This window comes from Rhincodon typus, chromosome 5 (assembly GCF_021869965.1).
Source record: "Rhincodon typus isolate 14 chromosome 5, sRhiTyp1.1, whole genome shotgun sequence".
NCBI classification, from domain to species: domain Eukaryota; kingdom Metazoa; phylum Chordata; class Chondrichthyes; order Orectolobiformes; family Rhincodontidae; genus Rhincodon; species Rhincodon typus.
This window is the reverse complement of record NC_063336.1, coordinates 105,630,235-105,651,784: the sequence shown is the minus strand read 5'-3', so window position 1 is coordinate 105,651,784 and position 21,550 is coordinate 105,630,235.

Here is a 21,550-nt window from a genome sequence, read left to right as displayed (position 1 = left end):
ATCAGAGTTAACGTTTCAGGTCAAGTGACCCTTCCTCAGAACTCAGTTCTGAGTTAACTCTGATTTCTCTCCACAGATGCTGCCAGATCTGCTGAGCTTTTCCAGCAATTTCTATTTTTGTCTCTGATTTACAGCATCCGTAGTTCTTTCGGTTTTTATCCATATTGGTTTCTTCTGTAATTGTGATAGCATATCACATTTTATCTATATATACTGTAGGTACTGCCCCTTTTAACCCAGATTAATTTTTTTTTGAGATTTCATCAATTCTACATCACAATATTGCAGCATCTTAAACATGTATATTGCAAGGAGGATAATTTATATTCCCTTACATTAAATAATTACAAATACAATTCAGCCAATATAGGTCAGTTTGACAGATCTGATTTAGTAATATTAGAGTTAGATCAGATAAGAAATTAGAAAAGGTGGAGAGGGGAATGTGTTATTCCATCAAGTCTTTCTACATGTATTTGATTCGAGCATTAACAGACATAAGTATCTTTGATGGATTTAAAGGCTTGTAGCCAAAGAAAATCTATTGTATAATCTTGTTGAAAGAAAAATCTCATTGTCAATCCATATTTGCAGCAGAAAGAACGTAACAATGGAAAGCAATCTCTAGTCTGGCTCCTTTAAAATTAACCTAGATGTATAAGCATTAAAAATTATAAAATGGTAGCCCAGGGTTACCTTTGGCTTGCATATGAGCAGCTGGGCAAGGAGTATGCCCCAGATGATGGCACTATTGGGAGCCCAAAGCCATCTTAACACCGATACTAATCTGCAAATTGGGCCTCAAACCCAGAGAGAATCACTCGGTTGGGGCAGATTTCTGTACAGAAGATTGAGGGATTAAGGAGATCATTGAGTTTGAGCATTAAGAGGGCAGGGCACCTGTGCTCCCAGCAGAATAAAGCCAAGACGGAAAATAACTTGATTTGACTTCCTGGCTTCTTTTGTGTCAGATTTGTCATAGTGCTCAACTTCCAAAATCCATAGTTAAAATCACATCAAGATTCTAACTGTTGCATTAGTACTCAACTTGAACATATCACTCATACTTGCATGTGGCTCCCAATCCAGCCTAATGCAAGTACCTCTGGTGCCTCCCAAAACCCTGGAGTTCAAATGGTAGAAGAGGCAAAAATGGGACAGTCAGCACATTAAACCTCCTTTCAATGGATTCACATTGGGCATGGGAAGTAAAAATTGAAGCTGATGATGAAGATGTCTGTTAGTAGGTCAATGTTCAATGGCATACTTACAGGAATTTTTGGACAAGAAGTGGCGTAGAATGCTTTAATGTTGTATGGTCAACTGCACTGCATAAATATAAAAATTGAGCTTTGAATGTAGAGGCAAGATGAAGCAGTTTGACTAATGGTCTTGAAGATAGTAAGTAAAACATAGCATTGGGAGGTGGGAACAACAGAAAGAGAGAAGGGAAGGGAGAGAGAAAAAGGGAAGGGAGGGAAGAAAAGACAGTGAGAAAAGCAGGGAGTGAAAAGACAGCAAAGCAGAGAGTGTGAGGAAAAACAGTGAGAGAGAGTAAGAAAGGAGAAACAGAGTGAGAAAAGAGGGTAAAAAAAGGGGAGGGAAGAGAGAGAGAGAAAGAGAAAAAAGAGCAAAAGTGAGAGAGATACAATGGGATACAGAAATGGAGCGAGAGAGAGAAAGCATGATAACAAAGAATAAAAGAGAGAAGAAATCGAAGAAAGGAATAGCATGAAATATGATTTTTGCAGGCAGGACTAACTGTGGGTGGAATTTCAAATGTATAACCAAAAGACCAAACAAAATCTCATGAAACTCACCAGTGAAGGTATTAATAGTACTTTTGTTTTATGTAGTCTGTATTTCAAAAGATGGCTGGTAAAATCTGCTTGGAAAGCTTTCTGCTATAATGCTTGATCATCTTGTTGAATGCCATGGAATTAAAAAGAACTTGCATTGACTGAGTGGCATTCCAAACAGACCAACAAACAACCAATTCTTGTGAAGAATAATCACCGTTTTGTAGACAAACAGAGCAGCCAATTTGTCCACAGCAAAAGCTCCTGGAATTACCAAGATAAATCACCAGTTAAATTGTTGTCATGGTGTTAGTTGAGGAATGACTGTTGTCCAAGGCCCAGGGAGATCTCTTCTGCGTGAGTCTGAATAGCACAAAGGGACCTTTTGCATCCACTGAAACAGATAGAACTAGGGTTTAACATTGTATCCAGAAGACAGTACCTCAAACAATGTAGCACTCTTTCAGTGTTATACTAAAATGTCAGGCCAGGTCATGTGCTAAATTCTGTGGCATGAACATAACCCATGACTTTCTGATTCAGACAAGAGCACCATCACCAAGTCAAGCTGACACCATAAATAAAGATGACGTTGGCCAAGAAAATTTAAATGTAGACCATTAAAAAGAAAGTCACATGACAAGATACTGCCCTGCTTTTGAATAGGCAGTCTGCCAAAACAGTGAGTACCCAAACAAAGTTGGTTATCTTTCAGGGAATGTCCACATCATGTAAAAAGAGAATCAAAAGTGAATGAAGTTGTATCGAAAATATAAAAATTATCCAGATATTACTTAAAGAACTAAAGTCCATGATGTGTGTATAAGAAGAACTTTTAGGATAAAAATTAGAAAACTACCATCTTTTACTGAAATGTGGTAAAACATCCACTTTGACAAGTCTATATGAAGGAATAAGCAATAATCCTGGTACTGATTAAACCCCACTACTTGCAATGTCATCCAATCCCATGCTTCCTCACATGAACCCAAATGTTAGCCTCCTAGTACATAATCTGACGTGGATTTGAAAACAAACTCGAGGGAAAAGCTATTTGTTTCAAGGAAAGTAGCGTTTATCTCTGACTGGGTAAACGGGGCTATGAGGAATATCATTAACATGTATATAATAAAGCAGCGCAATCATGTTCAAGAAAGATTTTATTTGAAAAGACTTGATTTGTTAAATATTTGATCAAGACAAAAAGAACAGCAAACATTTTTTTCCTGACAGGCAACAAAATAAAAAGGTTACTGTGACCTAGTAAGTTCATTGGCTGTATTGGGTAATTGCACGGTCTGAAAGGAGCAGCATCAGGCATAATATATGACAGAAGACTGATAAGCTTTGTAATTTTGCTATGATAATCTAAAAGTGTTCAATTTCACTTAAAAGATGAACGTAACTCATAAGGTAGTTGTCATATTAAGTGGCTTTGTTTTAGTTTCCTCTGAAGATTTTTGTCTTTATTAAGGTGAAGAGTGTTACAAATGAAGAATTTTTTTCCCATTTGGACATGAGATCACAATGAAGATTGTTAATGCACTAAGAAGAAGAGTTGAATGATTTTGAAGAACCAGCTCATAATTATAGAAATCTTTTACTGAACGAATCCATGATCCACAGAAAGATCAAGTACAGCAAACTAATAATTCTCCATTCACAAAACTTGAATGAATAATAAGAACAGAAAATGATGGAAACACTCAGCAGGTCAGGTGGACTATGTGAAGTGGGAAAGAGTAAACCTTTCAGGTTGATGACTTATCATTAGAAATGCAGAAGGTTCAATTAAACCAACATATGGTGCTTTGTGCAAAATGTAGAAGGGCACTAAGATTCTCAACATTTCTGACCACAAAGACTGTGGGCCGCATTAAACATTTAAACATGGCATTTGGGACCCAAATGTGGAAGCGCCACCCCATTTCAAGCCACTGCATTTTTGCCCCGTTTGAGAAAGGGAATATCAGATCACAAAGATTTCTTATCTTCCTTTCAGAACGACTCCTTGGGAGATGTTCAGCTCACTTCAAACAGGCCAATATGATCTCAAATGTTCATGGACATTTTGAATTGAACCAAGCCTTAGTTTCCAGCTCATCTTCAAGTCTGATGTCAATTCAGTCAATTTGCAGATCCAACGGTATCTATTTTGTTTGACCATTATGGGTAGCTTGCTAAGTGTATCCAATGTGACTATCAGGTTATCTAGTTTGTAGCTAATCTCACAAACCTAACTTTGAATCTTTATCAGGAGTCACTGCAATTTTCATGGTGCGCTAGTCAATGGTTTTCACCAAATCATCTCTAATGGTTTGTAGTCGGTCTCTACCTCAAATTGTTGGCAAATAGATAGGTCTAAAATACATGAGTCCAGAAACTGAAGTTAATGTTTCCCACTCTAAGAGTTTGAGTTTGATTTATTGTTGTCATGTACTAAGATTCAGTGAAAAGTATTGTTTTGTGAGCTATACAGGCAGATTGTACCATACAAAGTACATCAGGATAGTAGAACAGAGTGCAGAATACAGTGTTACAGCTGCAGAGAACGTGCAGAGAGAGAGATTGCCATTAACATTTGAGAGGTCTGTTCAAAAGTCTGATAGCAGTGGGGAAGAGCTGTTCTTGAATCTATACGTATATGCATTCAAACTTTTATATTTTCGGTTTGACGGAAGAGGGTGGATGAGAGTATAACCAGGGTGGGAGAGGTCTTTGATTCTGTTGGTTGCTTTCCTGAGGCAGCGGGAAGTACAGATGGAATTAATAGATGGAAGGCTGGTTTACAAGATGGACTGGGCTGTGTTCACAACTCTCTGTAGTTTCTTATGCTCTTGGGAAGAGTAGTTGCCATAGCAAGCTGTGATGCATCCAGATAGGATGCTTTCTATGATGCATCTACAAAAATTGGCAGTTTGAGTCGTTGACTATACTAAACAGAACTTTTGATGCAAATGCAATTGGTTGGTACATTTAATGGTATACATGATCTCAGGTCTTTTTGTGAGTTCCAGGGTAGTTGCTTCGTAAACTTGCAAGTTTGGTGCTTCTGATTGTTCCTCAAAGAGGTGCTGGTGATCATCGTTTCATACAAAAGGCATACCCTTTCTCTATAAATCCCTTAGCGAGGCAGACCTTTGAGAGAAATTAAAAATATACAGTGACAAGAAATGAAGGAGACCTAGACATATTCAAAGATTTTTCTTGTCTCTAGGAGTTGACATGGCTTTCATGTCCTCTATTTCACTTGGATCAGGATGTGTGCTTACAGTGGAATAAACAGAGCCAAAAAAAAATTGATCCAAGACATGTTGAGGTGACACTTCTGACTGTTGAGTACCATCCTTCATTGTGTCCACTTGTATCAATAATTGCAGATTGTGGTCATGTTCTTGGGATATTCTTTCAACCATAGCAATGTAAACAGTGGAACAATATATATCTACTTCTGTATATATACAGAATGTATATATACTACTTCTACTTGAGCTTGAAGGAAGCCCTGGCTGACACATAGATTGAAGGGGAGTCTTCAAAAACAACATAGTCTGAATGGTGCCCTTACATGGAATGTAATGACATCTTGGGACTTCTCAACAACATATACTGACGCGGAACCATGCATCAAGCATCAAGACAAATCTTACACTTGGCTGTCTCAGATCTAGCTCTCGGAGGTATTTTGTAAGTGCACCATTTCAAAGCTGCTGGATGTCGTGGCTCAAGATATACTCTCAAAGATCGATCCTTCTTTATGACGTGTTATGGAGCTGCATCTTTGTGCTTTTGTAATCTTTCAAAAATTCCATCTCACTCCATCTTGTTTTGCTCATTCCTCAGTTTCTGCTTTAAGGGACAGCGCACTGAGGTAATCGGTCAACTTCCTTCAAGTACAATGTTGCAGCTCCTTTGAAATTGATAATTTCATCAAAATAACCTGGATATTTCAATGGAGCAAATATGTACGGAGATCTCAGGTTTCGGTAAAAATAATAGAGCTGTAATGCAGGGGATTTTAACTTCCCAAACACAGACTAGCACTGTCATAGTATTAAGGGTTTGGATGAGGAGGAATTTGTTAAGTGTGCACAAGGAAACGTCCTTATTCAATATGTGGATGTACCTACTAGACAAGGAGCAATGCTTGAACTTCTGTTGGGAAATAAGGCAGGGCAAGTGGGGGAGCACTTTCAAACCAGTGACCATAATTCTACTAGTTTTAAGTGGTTATTGAAAAGGATAGGCCAGACCTAAAAGTTAAAGCCCTAAATTGCAGTAAGGCCAATATTGACAATATTAGACAGGAACTTTGAAAAGTTGACAGGGAAAAGCTATTTGCAGGTAAAGGGACAGTTAGGAGGTGAGAAGCCTTTAAAAATGAGATAATGAGAGTTCAGAGACAGTATGTTCACGTTAGTGTGAAGGGCAGGGCTGGTGGGTGTAGGGAATTATGGATGATGAGAGAAATTGAGGCTCTCGTCAAGAAAAAAAAGAAGGCATGTGTCAAGTACAGACAGCAAGGATTGAGTGAATCCCTTCAGGAAGAAAAGGGCAGTAGGAGTATACTCAAGAGGGAAATAAGGAGGGCAAAAGGGAGACATAAGATAGTTTTTGCAAATAGAGTTAAGAAGATTCCAAAGAGAACCTATAAGTACATGAAGGGCAAAGGAGTAACTAGTGAGAGAATAGGGCCCTTAAAGACCAACAAGGCCATCTATGTGTGGAAACACAGGAGATGGGTGAGATACTAAATGAATATTTCACATCGGTATTTACAGTGGAGAACCACATGGAAGCTAGGGAACTTGGGGAAATAAATAATGATGTCTTGAAAACAGTTCATATTACAGAAGAGGTGGTGCTGGAGGTCATAAAATGCATAAAGGCAGATAAATCCCTGGAGCCTGATCAGCTGTTTCCCAGAACTCTGTGGCAAGCTAGGGATGAGATTGCTTGGCCCCTTGCTGAGATATCTGCATCATTGGTAGCCATGGGTGAGGTGCCAGAAGACTGGAGATTGCTAATATGGTGCCATTATTTTAAAAATGCTGTAAGGAAAAGCCAGAAAACTGCAAACCACTGAGCCTTATGTCAGTGGTGGTTAAGATGTTGGAGGGATTCTAAGGGACAAGATTTACATGCATTTGGAAAGGCAAGGACTGATTAGGGACAGTCAACATGGCTTTGTGCATAGGAAATCGTGTCTCACCAACTTGATTGAGTTTTTTGAAGATGTGACAAATAGGATTGATGAAGGCAGATTGGTAGGCATTGTCCATATGGATTTCAGCAAAGCGTTCAACAAGGTTCCACATGGTAGATTGGTTAGTTAAGTTAGATCACATGGGATCCAAGGGCAATTAGTCAATTGGATACATGGGGTAGGAGACAGAGGGTGGTGGTAGAGGGATGTTTTCAGACTGGGGGCCTGTGACCAGCAGTGTGCCACAAGGATAGATGCTAGGTCCACTGCTTTTCGTCGTTTATCTAAATGATTTGGATGCAAATATAAGAGGTTTGATTGCAGATGACACCAAGATAGGTGGTGTAGTGGATAGTGAAGAAGCTTATCTCAGAGTACAACTGGACCTCGATCAGATGGACCAATGGGCCGACGAGTAATAGATGGAGTTTAATTTAGCTAAATGTGAGCTGTTGCATTTTGGTAAGGCAAACCAGAGCAGGACTTATACAGTTAATGGTAGGGCCCTGGAGAGTTTTGCTGAACAAAGGGACCTAGGGGTGTAGGTGCATAATTTTTTTGAAAGTGGAGTCGCAGGTGGACAGGGTGGTGAAGAAGGCATTTGGCACGCTTGCCTTCATTGGTCAGTGCAATGAGTATGGATGTTAGGACATCATTGAATCCCTACAGTGTGGAAGCAGGCCATTCAGCCCATTGAGTCCACACCGACCCTCCAAAGAGCATCCCACCTAGATCGACTGCCTATCCTATCCGTGTATTTCCCACTATGGGGAATGTGGCATGGCTAAAACACATAACCTACACATCTTTGGACTCGGTGAGGAAAGTGGAGCACCCGGAGGAAACCCATGCAGACATGGGGAGAATGTGTAAACTCTACATAGACACAAGCTGGAATCAGACCCCGGTCCCTGGCGTTGTGAGGCAGCAGTGCTAACCACTGAGCCACTGTGCTGCCGTGCATCATATTGAAGCTCTATAGGATGTTGGTGATTCTGCTTTTAGAATACTGTGTACAATTCTGGTCGCCTTTTTATAGGAAGGATGATGTTAGACTTGAGAGGGTGCAGAAAAGATTTTTACAAGGATGTTGCCAGGACTGGAGCATTTGAGCTATAGGGAGAGGCTGAATAGGCTGGGACATTTTTCCCTGGTGTGTTAGAGGCTGAGAGTTGACATTACAGAGGTTTATAAAATCATGAGGGGCATGGATAGGGTGAATAACCAAGGTCTTTTTCCTAGGTAGGGGAGACTAAAACTCAAGAGCACAGGTTTGAGGTGCGAGGGGAAAGATATAAAAAGGACCTGTTGGATAACATTTTCACACAGAGGGTGGTGCATGGCGAGAATGAGCTGCCAGAGGAAGTGGTGGAGGTGAGTACAATTACAACATTTAAAAGGCATCTGCATGGGTATACGGATAGGAAGGGTTTAGAGTGATATGAGCCAAATGCTGGCAAATGGGAATAGGTCAGATTGATATGTCTGGTCGGCATGAGCAAGTTGGGCTGAAGGGTCTGTTTCTGTGCTGTATAACTCTATGAAATCCAGGCCGCTTGATTGTTCTAACACTCCAGCGCTATTGATCTTGTACAAGAGATTAGTGAACTGTTGTATGCTTTATCGTGTTTTATATTCAGAAGTTTCATCATGGCTTCCTATGTCTGCAGAAACAAGTATTTTTTTTTAGAATTTGCCTGGGTAATATTTTGGTACTTGCCACTCTGTTATTCTTTGCCAATAATGAACAGTCACCAGTTATCTAATTTCAAATTTTGGATACACTTTGCATACATTTTCCAGAACTTTGACAATGTGAAGCATGTGTTCACTGCAAGTGGTCAAAATAAATGTTTTTGAGAGGTCAACTTGAGGTTTTTGAAAGCACTTTTCAGGATTCGGAGATCTCTTTTTCATTGTCACTAATTTCTTTTATCACGTGGTGCTGTCATGGAGTAATGTTACCACCTGTATTTGTATTGAATTATGGGGTATTTGGCCAAACAGAAATAGAACTGTCCCCTCATTTTCCAATTACTCTTCCCCTTTTCCTGCTCCCCTCTCTCTACTTTGCAGATTCACCTCATTCCCAGCCTTGCTCTCAGGGAACTGGTACTGCCTCCCTCACTTCCCACCCTCGAGCCACACTCCCAGCAGCCTCAGCAGGCTATGTATTGGGAGTCCCACTTCCTCTGGCCTCTGGTCCTACTTGCTCCGGCCATCCTAACTGCAGCACTGCTTACCCTAGGCTACAGCCACGCTCCTTCCATTACCACCAGCCTCTGCTCACTGCTGCCAAGTACTCTCTCCCTGTATCTCTAATCACACTATGCTTCTCTCCCATGTTTGCTGCTGATAAACGCACACTGACCTTATTCATTTATGTGGGCAAAACAGCCTGCAATTGGTGAAGCAGCTCCAGCTGTATTACAAGTTATCTGATTGGTCTGCCCCATGATTAAATTTTCCCAGGTTGTTTTTGGGATAATATCCACTGTTGTCCTTACTTATTTCAAACACTGTTCATTACTCTGTCTCTCTTCGTGTGCATCATCAGATTCTGGAATATCGATCACTTCATGTATGTGTTTCTGAGAGGTTAGCAGATGATCCTAATTGGTAACATCAAGGCAATCCTCGTGTGTGATCTGTTCGGGCTGTTGTACAGCTCTTTGCAAGTTGCATCAGTTTTTGCTGTAGTGCATTGCTTCTGCCATCCTCTGACGAAGCAGGTGACGAGGTACGCCATTCTGTCATCCGAAAAGGAGCAGATTCCTCACACATGGAGCCAAGGTCAGTCCTGTACACCATCATTTCCACCACTGTACTGAGGCCAGAGTGCAAGAGTGATGTGACACTTCAGAATTACTGACAGCACCAGACTCCAGATGTGGTAAACATCTAAACTATAATGGCAGCTATCCAGAGATGTCATTAGAGGTTCTATCATGTTAGCTACCACTATCCTTTTCATGATGCTGTCTACTCACTGTTGTTGGATAACAAGTCTCCATAGTTTATGTGGAGCCCCAACACAAGATCCACCTGGATTCTTCCACACTAAGTATTTGCACATTGCATTGGCAAGTTCCCTTAGTGCATGTTCATCAGCCTTTTGCAGCTTCCTGGGCCCTAGAGGTCAGAACCCTCATTATCTTTAGCTGATCTAATTGGTGAGTTTGCCTCCCAAGGAGCTAAAGCCCATCAAGTCCTGACCTCAATCCAAGCTTCTCCACAGAGTATAGTGATCAACCATGTGAATTAAATTGTCAAACAGATGTGGCATCAACCTCTGAGCTGGCATTTGCTAAGTCAAATTAAGCAGTATATTCAAAATCTTCTGTATATTCAGAAATGTTGGCATCCTTTTCCTGAAGAAGTACAAGGGTTTCCATCTTTTCTGGAAGATAAAACTGTTTCCTTGCACTTTGTGCCTCTAATCATAATGAGTGTGGAACAAAGTAAAAGGAAAACTTGCTGCTGATGTGTGGCATGATGAAAGCAAAGAACAGCAGTAACCATGCCATTTCTACAGGTAAGAAATAGTCACCTGTGCACTGTTCAGGTGGTTTGTGTTGATTCGGAACTGGCATTAAGCTCTCTTGTTGAAGGTAGAAGGGATGCTAAGGGCATGTTTCCATCCCACAGTCTGTAGCTAGTGGAAAGACTGGCGAGTTACATTTGTATTGGAATTCTGCAAAAGTAAAAATTATTCCCAAAGTCTTTTCACGTGAGATGGTCGAATGAGGATATGATGTAAATCCATGCTTAGCAGAAATTATAACAGTCTAAAGATAATCTTAATACTTGCAGGATCTCAGGTTAGAAGCATATAAAATCAAAAGATTTTAGCTAGAGGGAGAAATTAGGGTAAAATTGGCTGTCTGACCTGGATTTAAGGAAGAATAAACCTAATTATAAGTGGGGTTTTTTTGCATTATGTGAAAGCTGAATGTTTATTCTCCCAAATAATTAACAGATTTGAGAATTAACCTTCTTACTCCGTTTGTTAAAATTGCTTCTATTGTATCGTAGTAGAAAAAGCCATAAGATCTTTGATATTTTCAATGTGCTGTTGAAGGTATACGATAAATGTGCTTCAACGCTTCAGTAATGCATAATTTGCATCATGTGATGCACAAGTTGCAGAGAATTTTAAAAAAGTATGTGTATTAAAATCTTACTGTTTTGATATTTGTTTATCTATTCTAGCATTGTTCTCTTCTGGGAAAAAAATTCAAAACATTTTGTATTTTGTGACAGTACAATTGGAATCCCAACATTAAGAAACAAAACTCCTTTAAGAGTAAGGGAGCAAATCTGCTTACTTCAAATAAAACTGCATCTACTGGTAGCTGGCTAGTAAATTTAAAGACAGCAAGATTAGATGTTGGTAAATTTGAAGGCGAATATCTTAGGTGTGGCTAAACAATCCTGTTGTACACAGTAGTTTTATCACCCAACCTGATCACAGCTAATGCAGGTCTTTGAATGACATTCCCTAGGAATGGATAAGGCAGGAAGGAGTCAAAGAAAAGGGCTGTAAAACACAGTCTGGACATTTCTTTGATGTCTCTAGTCAGCATCCTCAACAACTAGCCTGTGGAGACAAAAGATTGCTGAAAGGCCCATCGCAATCACAATCACAATTCTCACCACCTTTGACATCTTAAACCCTTGTATCATGACCTATGCATTGAACACAAAGGCCACATTTTAGGATGAGTCAGTCAAGTCGAAAATGCTATTCAGCAGCAAGTCAGTGAGCCTCAGATTTTTCTCTTCTTTTACCAGCATACTTCTCTATACCAACAGGGAATTAAGAATAGACTGGAGAAATATTTTCTTGTCCTCTTATTGGGAATTTCATTTTCGCTTTAAAGTTTGAACACAATTACTAAGGAGACAGTAAAGATCTGTAACACTATGGTATTATAAGTGGAGCTAGTATAGAAAAATAATTCACATGTTGAAAAATTAATGTTGCTTAAGTTAACCAAATCACCAGTTACAATGCACAATGCTTCAATATGACTAAGCACAATTTCAACAGGAACCATCTTCTGATGGCCTATTCTGATCTCAGCATGTCACAGTAAAGAGTTGGCTTGCCTCTGTGCAGTATCACTTCAGATAGTATGACAAAAATAAGAGGATGTCTTGTTGCCAGGCAACGTCGCATGACATTTAGCAGCCAATTGAACAATAGGTCGAAGGGGATGGCTGCACAATCTTCCTTTGTGGCCTGTAGGTAGTTTAGTTTAAGAAAAGCACAGAAATGTCAACCCTTGTACTATAGTGCAATTAAAATATACATCCACATTCAGAAAACAAACCATTATCCAAGTCATTTCTATAATTGGGGGATTAGCAAAACACATGACAAGTAGCGTGCTATTATGCCAAGTACAGAGATGTTAAAAGTTCAAGCACAATACTATTAGCTGACAAACCACCACATTACTGCAGATGTCCATACCTATGTGTGATATAAGGACCTAGTAAACAAAGTGCTTTTGTTTAATATGAACACAAATTATAAAAAGCAAGACTTTTGCTCAGAAAAGAGCTGAGAATTTGATTTGAGGTAAATCAAGATGCATCACAAAATGATGTTACATACCTGATTTTGAAAAGGGAATTAGATAAATTCTTGAAGGGAAAAAGATCTACAGACATCCGAGAAAGAATGAGAAGAGGAATTGATTGAATAGTTCTATCAATGAGCTGGCATAGCCGTGATGCAATATTATTCGACTAAAATCATGCAGTTTCCTAGAGTAGTGAACCATTTTTGGTTCCACCGGTCATAACATTGACTGCAATAACTGTTAACATGGTTAACTTAGATCTCTGATAATTGTTGTCTTTGCTCTATAGAATTAACTAAGATAAAAGGAGGCAATTGTCTCCAAGCAGATAAGATGTTCTGTTGTTGCCCAATCTTGAACTGAAAATAGTTCATGAAAAGTGGAACTTTTCTACTATAAACTGGGCACTTCATCCTGTTTAAATTTCCACTATTAAAGGAACTGCACAAGAACTTCTACATGTCAACTGTTCATTAAAAGGATAACAGTATTTAATTGGGATGACATTACTGGTATTGTTGTTGGACACAAAGGAATCAATAATTCAACATTGCCATCTGATGTGAATAATAGATGTACAGCCTTTTTGTTTTAACTCTTAGGTATTCTGGAAATAAAGGCATTCATTTTGTACCTTACACAATCTCAGCATATCCCAATATACTTTACAGCCAATGAAATATGTTAAGTATTGACACAGTTGTAATGTTGGAAAATTTACTACATTTCTTGTCATAAATAGTGTCATGTCCAGTATCGACAGAAAGACACTGTAAAAAATGTGATTGCATTAAAGAGGGTGCAGAGCAGATTCACTAAGATGTTACTTGGGCTGGAGCATTTCAGCTACGGAGAGACTAGATAGACTGAGGTTGTTTGGAGCAGAGAGGCTGAGGAGAGACGTGATTGAGGTGTTCAAAATTGAAGGGTATAGATAGGGTAGATAGGAAGAACTGTTTCCCCTTAGTCAAGGGATCAATAATAAGATGGCATAAATTTAGGATAAAAGGCATGAGATTTAGAGGGTATTTAAGGAATAATATTTTTGCCCAGAGAGTGGTGAGTATCTGGAACTCACTGCTTGAAAGGGTGATAAAGGCGAGAACTATTTAAGACTTTTTTAAAATGATCAGTTGTAGTACTACGGTATGCAAGGCTACGAACTAAATGCTGGTGAATGGGATGAGATAGACTGGTGCTTGATGGTCAACAGGGACATGATGGGCCAAAAGGCCTCCCTTTCCACGCTGTAGAAAAAATATGACTCTATATCACAAGCTACATTTTTCAATTAAATGGACACAACCATTGTTAAGATGGTTGACAGTACATAATTTTGACTTTGACAATATCAGACAGAACTGAAATTCTTATCAATGTCTGTAATTCACATGTGCAACATGGGCATCACTGGCTGGCCATAATTCATTGCCCATCCCTAATTGCCCTTGAGAATTAAAACATGGATAAGCACGGCCACTTGTGAAATTCACACATTTCAATGATAAGGATGAACCAAAATCTACAGACCATAGGGTTTGCAGAGAACTTGTCTCCGTGCTTCACAGAGGACAAAACGGAAGATTAAATCTGAACGTGTGGCAAGTCAAACAGAACAGCCACTTAGCAATTATATTCTTGCTATTATTTGATAATGGCTTCACCACTTCAGCTAGAATGTGTCAGCAACAGAAATGTTAGCCACAGAAATGGGTATCAAGGATCGCAGCTTATTTGCCCCAGAAAGATCAGGGGGAAGGAGAACATCTCAACCTTCAGCCATCAGCTAGAAATGAACCACAAGTTATCAGGCAGCTGAAGTAATTTACTTCCAAGTTCATGTGAAAATCAATGTCCTGGTTGTTTGCCTGCAAGTAACCTCACAATTTGCTATGAATTCTTTATTCTGTAAAATCCTCACTGAAGCTTTGAATATCAGATGCACCATGGAACACTGAAAGCCTGCCACATGGGAAACCAGTGTTAGTGCAATAAAGGCTGTGTTGAATCCAGTCTAAGAAAAAGTATACTGTTATTCTCTATCCAATGTTTCTATGTGCATGATCACAACACCCAAAAGCCTGCTGCTAAATTATGTAAGTTACAAGCAGATAAGAAAATACACCATACTTTCCCCATGTACATCCTGATTACAGGCTCAAAGGTAATTCATACGTTCCTTCCACAGCAATGGTGATTTGCCACTTTAACTCATCAGTCTATAGTAATGGTAGTTTTAATAAAGATTTAAATGTCATGCTAGATGACTTACAGGCTTTTTCATCTGCATGTCATGGATGTGTGTAGTTTAAAGCCCAGAATAAAGTGGCCAACTCTTCAACCTATTCAAAGAAACAAAATGTACAATCTGCCACAGAAAAGTCTTTGTTGTGCACTAGACAATTGTACCAATGTACCAATCTACGACACAATTGACTACAATCAAGGTAAAAATTATTACTTGCGCACAGTGAAATCTCCATTACATTCCACAAGAAGCAATGTGATGCAATGATTCCCTTCTGGATAAATGGAGACTTTAAAGCCCAGAATCCGAAATTTTGGTCCAATGAATATCATGCTTTATTATCTTAGGGATATCATTGAGAACAAATACAACAGAAATAATATCAAATTAAGTGTTTTTTTAATGTAAGAGTTTCTATCAGACAGAAGACTCTTGTATGAAGGTCATTTCTCACCAAAGGCTTCATCCGACAAGGTCTGTTTCTCTTCATTCTGTTCACATGATGTATGTGTCAGTAGCGAGGCCAGCATTTACTGTCCAGAAGGCAGTTATGAGTCAATAACGTTGCTGTGGGTCTGGAGTTACACATAGGTTAGACCACATAAGGATGGCAGATTTCCTTCCTTATGAACCATATTTGGACTCATCGCACCCAGGGGCCCAGGTTCGATTCCACTCTCGGGCGACCGTCTGTGGGAAGTTTGCACATTCTCCCTGTGTTTGCATGGGTTTCCTCCAGGTGCTCTGGTTTCCTCCCACAGTCCAAATTTGATTTTTATGACAATCGATAGTGGTTGCGTTAGGCTATGTCTTGTTTCCAGAGCTTTGTTGAATTCAAATTCCATCATCTGCTAAAGTAAGATTTGAACTGATGTTCTCTTGAACAATGATCTGGGATTCTGGACATTTCGTCCAGTGACATTATGACTACACCAAAGCCTCCCATGATTTATTTATCAATTACAATTGTTTGCACTAAAGGCAATGTTATAGATCATTTTGTAATGGAGGATAGATTTGACTCAATTGATGACACTGGAGTCAAAAGGTTGTGGTTTCAAGCCCTGTTTCATGATATCAGCATAAACACTGATGCTAACGTTTAATGAACAAAGCTGCATTGTCGGAGGTAAAATCCTTCAACCCAATGTTTCTGCGTGCATGGTCACAACACCCAAAAGCCTGCTGCTGAATCATTAAGATGAAATATTAAGGCGAGGGTACATTTGTCCATTGAAGGGGATTTTAAAAATACTGTGGCACAGCTGAAAGATGAGGAGGCAAATTTCTAGTTATTCCGAACAGCATTTCTTCTCATCACTCTACATTAGTTGGGAGGTTGCTGTGAATGGAATCACTGCCACATTCAGCTACACATTATACAATTGTCAATTACTACAGAAAATGCATTGAGGTGTTTCCAAGGGAGATGTAAAGGCAAGCTCCTTTTGGAAGCCAGGTAAACTATAAAGGGGAAAGGGAATCAGGAAATGGTGCCTGTACTAAATTACATTTTCACACTATAATATCCTAATTTGAGATCTGGTCATTTTGTTCCTGGTAACAAACTGTCAATGCAAAAGAAATAGCAGTTTCACAGGAAACGCAACAGGCAGCAGTCACTTTGATACTAGTATCTAAAAACCCAATGATCAAAAGTAGGAATCACTCACTAAAACGGGATGGGAAGGAGGGGATTTAAACTCACGAGTCAAAACCAAACTAAATCAAAGTTGAATTTTTTTGCAAGTAGTCTGAAAAAATATTAGTGGAAGATCCAAAGAGATCAGAAAGAAATAGCACATAGTGCATGAACACCATTAATGTGATGTCCATAAATATCTTTTTCCAAAGTTACAATAGGTTATCCGGATTGTTTTGTTTTACATGAGTGGACCAAAAGAGTCGACCAGGTATCCTAAATGAATCTAGTTCCATTTGCCAGCATTTGGCCCACATCCCTCTCAACCCTTCCTATTCATATACTCATCCAGATGACTTTTAAATGTTGTAATTGTACCAGCCTCCACCACTTCCTCTGGCAGCTCATTCCATAGGTGCACCACCCTCTGCTTGAAAAAATTGCTCCCTAGATCCCTTTTATATCCTTCCCCTTTCACATTAAACCTATGCCCTCTAGATTTGGACTCCCCCACTCCAAGGAAAAGACCTGTCTATTTACCCTATCCATGCCCCTCCTGATTCTATAAACCTGTATAAGGTCACCCCTCAGCCTCCCTGGGCTCCAGGGAAAATAGCCCCAGCCAATTCAGCCTCTCCCTATAGCACAAACCCTCCAATCCCAGCAACGTCGTTGTAAATCTTTTCTGAACCCTTTCATGTTTAACAACATCCTTCCTATAACAAGGCGACCAGAACTATACACAGTATTCCAAAAGTGGCCTAAACAACATTCTGTACAGCCACAACATGACCTCCCAACTCCTATACTCAATTCAACAAGCAGTGCTTAATATTATCTTTTGTGGAGTTTTAGTGTTCAGCGTGACCCTATGACTATCTTGTTCTTTTCCTTTTTGGAAAAACCACTTGCTGCTTTCTACTTTGAATCTCGAAGAAGTGGATTAAAAGTAGATCCTGTAAATTTTGTTGAGAAGAAAAACAAGTGTTTTTCATAATCTTGGCATGAACGCAAGTGTGACTGTTTTATCGTGAGGATATTCAACACATTGCTTTCTCGAAGTATGTTTATATACTTGGCATTAGGAAGTAGTAATGGATCCAAACCCCAACTAAAGAAACAGCCAGAAAATAAGTAATGAAACACAATGTATTTACACAAAAAGCAACAGCAAGATTTCTTACAGTGTTTGGGATGGAGCAAAGATGGTAAAGGCTGCAAGCGTGATTTAGCATGGCTTCAGAGATTTCTGAATTACTCAAAGCTATCCTCTTACTTATGTAGTGAAGGCAATCCTGTGGCTGAGGCTGAGAGCAGAGGTAAGAATTCACTGTAAAAATTACATAAACTACTCAGGGCAGCAAACATGGATCTGCACAGCATGTGGCACTGAAATAACTCCACAAAGGCCAGTATCCCATCACCAAGTCACCCTTCATGTACATGTGGAGAGTCTGGGACACTGATCCAGCTCCCTCAGAGCCAGCTCTCAGAGTGAATAGAACCTCTAACACTCCTGTTTATTTTCTTTCGCGCTACCAAGTCACCCTTTATTTACTCATACACAGAACACTGGCTGTAGCCAGCCAGCTTGGAGTCAGAGTCCTGAAATGAGGAGATTTTACATCCCCTGGTTATATTTTTTTTTAACTACTGCCAAACAGCATCAGTGCTTCCTTCCCTCAGCACCCTTGTTGTGCTTGTGCAGGTGTGAGACGCAGTAAAAACACCAGGTGTGCAAATAACTCCTGTTTATATCTGTCAGCCAGGGCTCCCTGATTGGACCAGACTAACAGCCCCAACTAGGGAACTCATACTCTGTGAGGCCCACCTCACTGACCACGTTACAATCACTACATCCCTCCCCCTCCAAACCCAAGGACATTTGCCTGTTCTATTTTAGTAACTCCTCCTGGGGTGTTTAGTGCCGGGTCAGGATCTTCTGACTCTGCCTCTGAAACAGACTGCATGTAACACACAGTACCTCGCCTCTTGCACCCAGAGAGTCTCGGAAGAAATTCATTCACCTTTTCAGGCAGTAAAGGCCATCGAGGCGGTGAATCCCACTGAGTTTATGCCAGATTCCGACGTCTCTTCAACACTTGACATAGGAGGAAGAACCCACAGGTTCCGGAAACACAGTCGAGGAACCAGGCATGTTTTGCTCCCACACCATTTGCGAGTTTGCAGCTTTCATATAGTCCACATGCTCGTTCAGGACCATCACACCTACCTGAGCTTTATACGTCACTGGACCTGACCACACGTCGACCTTGCCTCTTACCCATGTAGGGCCATTCCCATGGTTCCTACATCAAGCTTCAGCCCCTGAACTAAAGTAGTCTCTCTTGCTCAGCGGACTCTTCCGTCCGACATTGGCGTTCCTGATGGCATTTCACCCTCTCCCCTCCTCGGGTCCAGGAAGATCAGATTCAACCTGGTGCAGAGTCTTCTCCCCATTAACAATTCTGCTGAAGCTATCCCTGTAGTTGTATGAGGGGTGTTCCCATAATCAAACAGGAATCCGGACAGTTTAGTATCTAGTGAAGCTGTAGGCTGTTTCTGTAAGCCTGCCTCCAAAGTTTGGACTGCTATTTCTGCCAGACCATTAGATGATGAATGGTATGGAGCTGTCCTTAAATGACCAATACCATTTGACTTTAGGAAATACCCAAATTCCCTCCTGGCAAACAATGGCCCGCTGTCTGTGACCAACACGTCCAGGAGTCCATGTGCTGTATAGGACGTGTGCTGTTTTCCTATTCTCATCGCCATGTTTGATGAATGAACTCTATGCAACCACTTTCACTGGGTGTCCACAATGAACAAGAATATTGACTACGCAGGTCATGTCAATGGGCTCAACGTGTAACTGAGTCCAGGGTTTACCCAGTCATTCCCACAATTCTGGAGAGCTGCTGGCGATAATTTTTGTCTTTGTTGGCAGTCTTGGTGCTGCCCCGCTAATACAGCTATGTCTGCATCCAATCCTGGCCACCAGACATAACTTCTCGCCAACATCTCCAATTTGGAAACCCTTGGGATGACCCTGGTGGAGTTCAGCCAGTATCTGGCAGTGACCTTTGCTCGGGATGATCACTCTTGCTCCCCATAATAATATACCATCCTCTACTGTGATCTGGTCTCTCTGGGTCCAAGATGGTTTCAATTCTGGTTGTGATGGCCCTTTGGTTTCCCCCATCACCACCAGCTGTTTCAGTTTTGCCAGGACCAGATCCTTTCTGCGTCCAAATTCTGATACTGTCAGCTGTGCCTGGAAGTGTGTCTAGAAAATGTAAAACCATTACGGACTCTTCCAGTGGCAGTACCATTGGCAGTGTAAATACAAGCAGGAGGTGGCTCAATTCATCCACTTTTACTATTTGACCTCTCGATAGCGTTCCAATTTGTGATTATACTGACTTAGTATTAGAGCCCACTGCTGAATTTGGCCTGAAGCTATGGACAGCAATGCTTTGTCCTCTTTAAGTAGACTGAGCAGGGGTTTGTGGTCCATCATTATTACAAATTTACATCTATAAAGGTATTGGTGGAAATTCCTAATTTCACACATGACTGCCAAATCTTCCTTCTCTATCTGGGCGTACTTACGTGCTGCATTAACCAAAGCCCTGGATGCATACACTGTTGAGCATTCCTCTCCATTGGGTCACCTATGAGCTAACACTAGCCCAATGCCGTACGAAGAGGCACCGCATATCAACACTAGATCTTGCTTGGGATCACAGTGTACCAACACCTTAGAGGATGATTTTCTTCACTTCCCTCAAAGCAATGGCTTGGCTACACAAACACTTCCAAGATTAAGCACTTTTTTGAAAGAGCTGATGCAAATGGCCAGGATGGAGGTCAGGTTATGTATGAACTTGCCGTAATAATTCATCAGCCCAAGTGGTCCTCATTAGTATTGCCCGTTATTAGCACGTCATCTCAATAAATGGCAGCCTGGGGTAGACATTGTAAAATGTTCTCCATCGTCTGCTGAAAAATTGCACAGGCTGACGATAATCCAAATGGCAGTCTCATATATTGGTACAAACCCTTATGAGCATACTTCTGGTAATCCTCACCTCACCACAATTGCAAATACACAGAATGGAACAGCCTCATTCTCACACGCACTCAAATGAGTGCAGTGATACGTTAATAATGTCACCTCTCAGCACCACCTTAGGTACAGGGTACCTAGGTACAGATACTTTAAGTGTTGTCACAGAATTGAAATAGTAAAAAACACAGATTAGCATGGGAACACAGAGTTTAAAACTTCACAATGGGAATAAAAAGTATCTTTAAAGTAGTCAAGTTATAGTCCTTTTCCAACATGAGTCTATGCCCACTGGGCTTCAGAACACAAGGCCACGTTGCTGCCACGTGCTGGCCTCCATCCAGGATTCGGTCTGCTCCTGCTCCGAGATCCAGCCCGCAACTCGCTCTGCTCCGGGATCTAGCCTGCGACTCGCTCTGCTCCCCGATCCGAGATCCAGCCTGCGACTCGCTCTACACCTGCTCCCCGATCCAGCCCGCGACTCGCTCTGCTCCCCGATCCAGCCCACGACTCGCTCTGCTCCCTGCTCCAGGATCCAGCCCGTGATTCGCTCTGCTCCTCGATCCAGCCCGCGACTCGCTCTGCTCCTGCTCCAGGATCCAGCCCGCGACTCGCCCAGCTCCCCGCTCCGGGATCCAGCCCACGACTCACTCTGCACCCAGATCCAGCCCGCGACTCGCTCTGCTCCCCGATCCAGCCCGCGACTCGCTCTGCTCCCCGCTCCGGGATCCAGCCCGCGACTCATTCTGCTCCGGGATCCAGCCCTTGACTCGCTCTGCTCCCAGATCCAGCCCGTGACTCGCACTGCTCCTGCTCCCAGATCCAGCCTGCGACTCGCTTTGCTCCCCACTCCAGGACTTGGCCTGCAACTCGCTCTGCTGCTTCGGGACTCGGTCCGCACTCACCCTGCTCCCCGTTCCGGGACTCAGCGCGCGCTAGCCCTGCTTTCCGCTCCGGGACTCGGCCCGCGCTCGCCCTGCTCCCCGCTCCGGGAC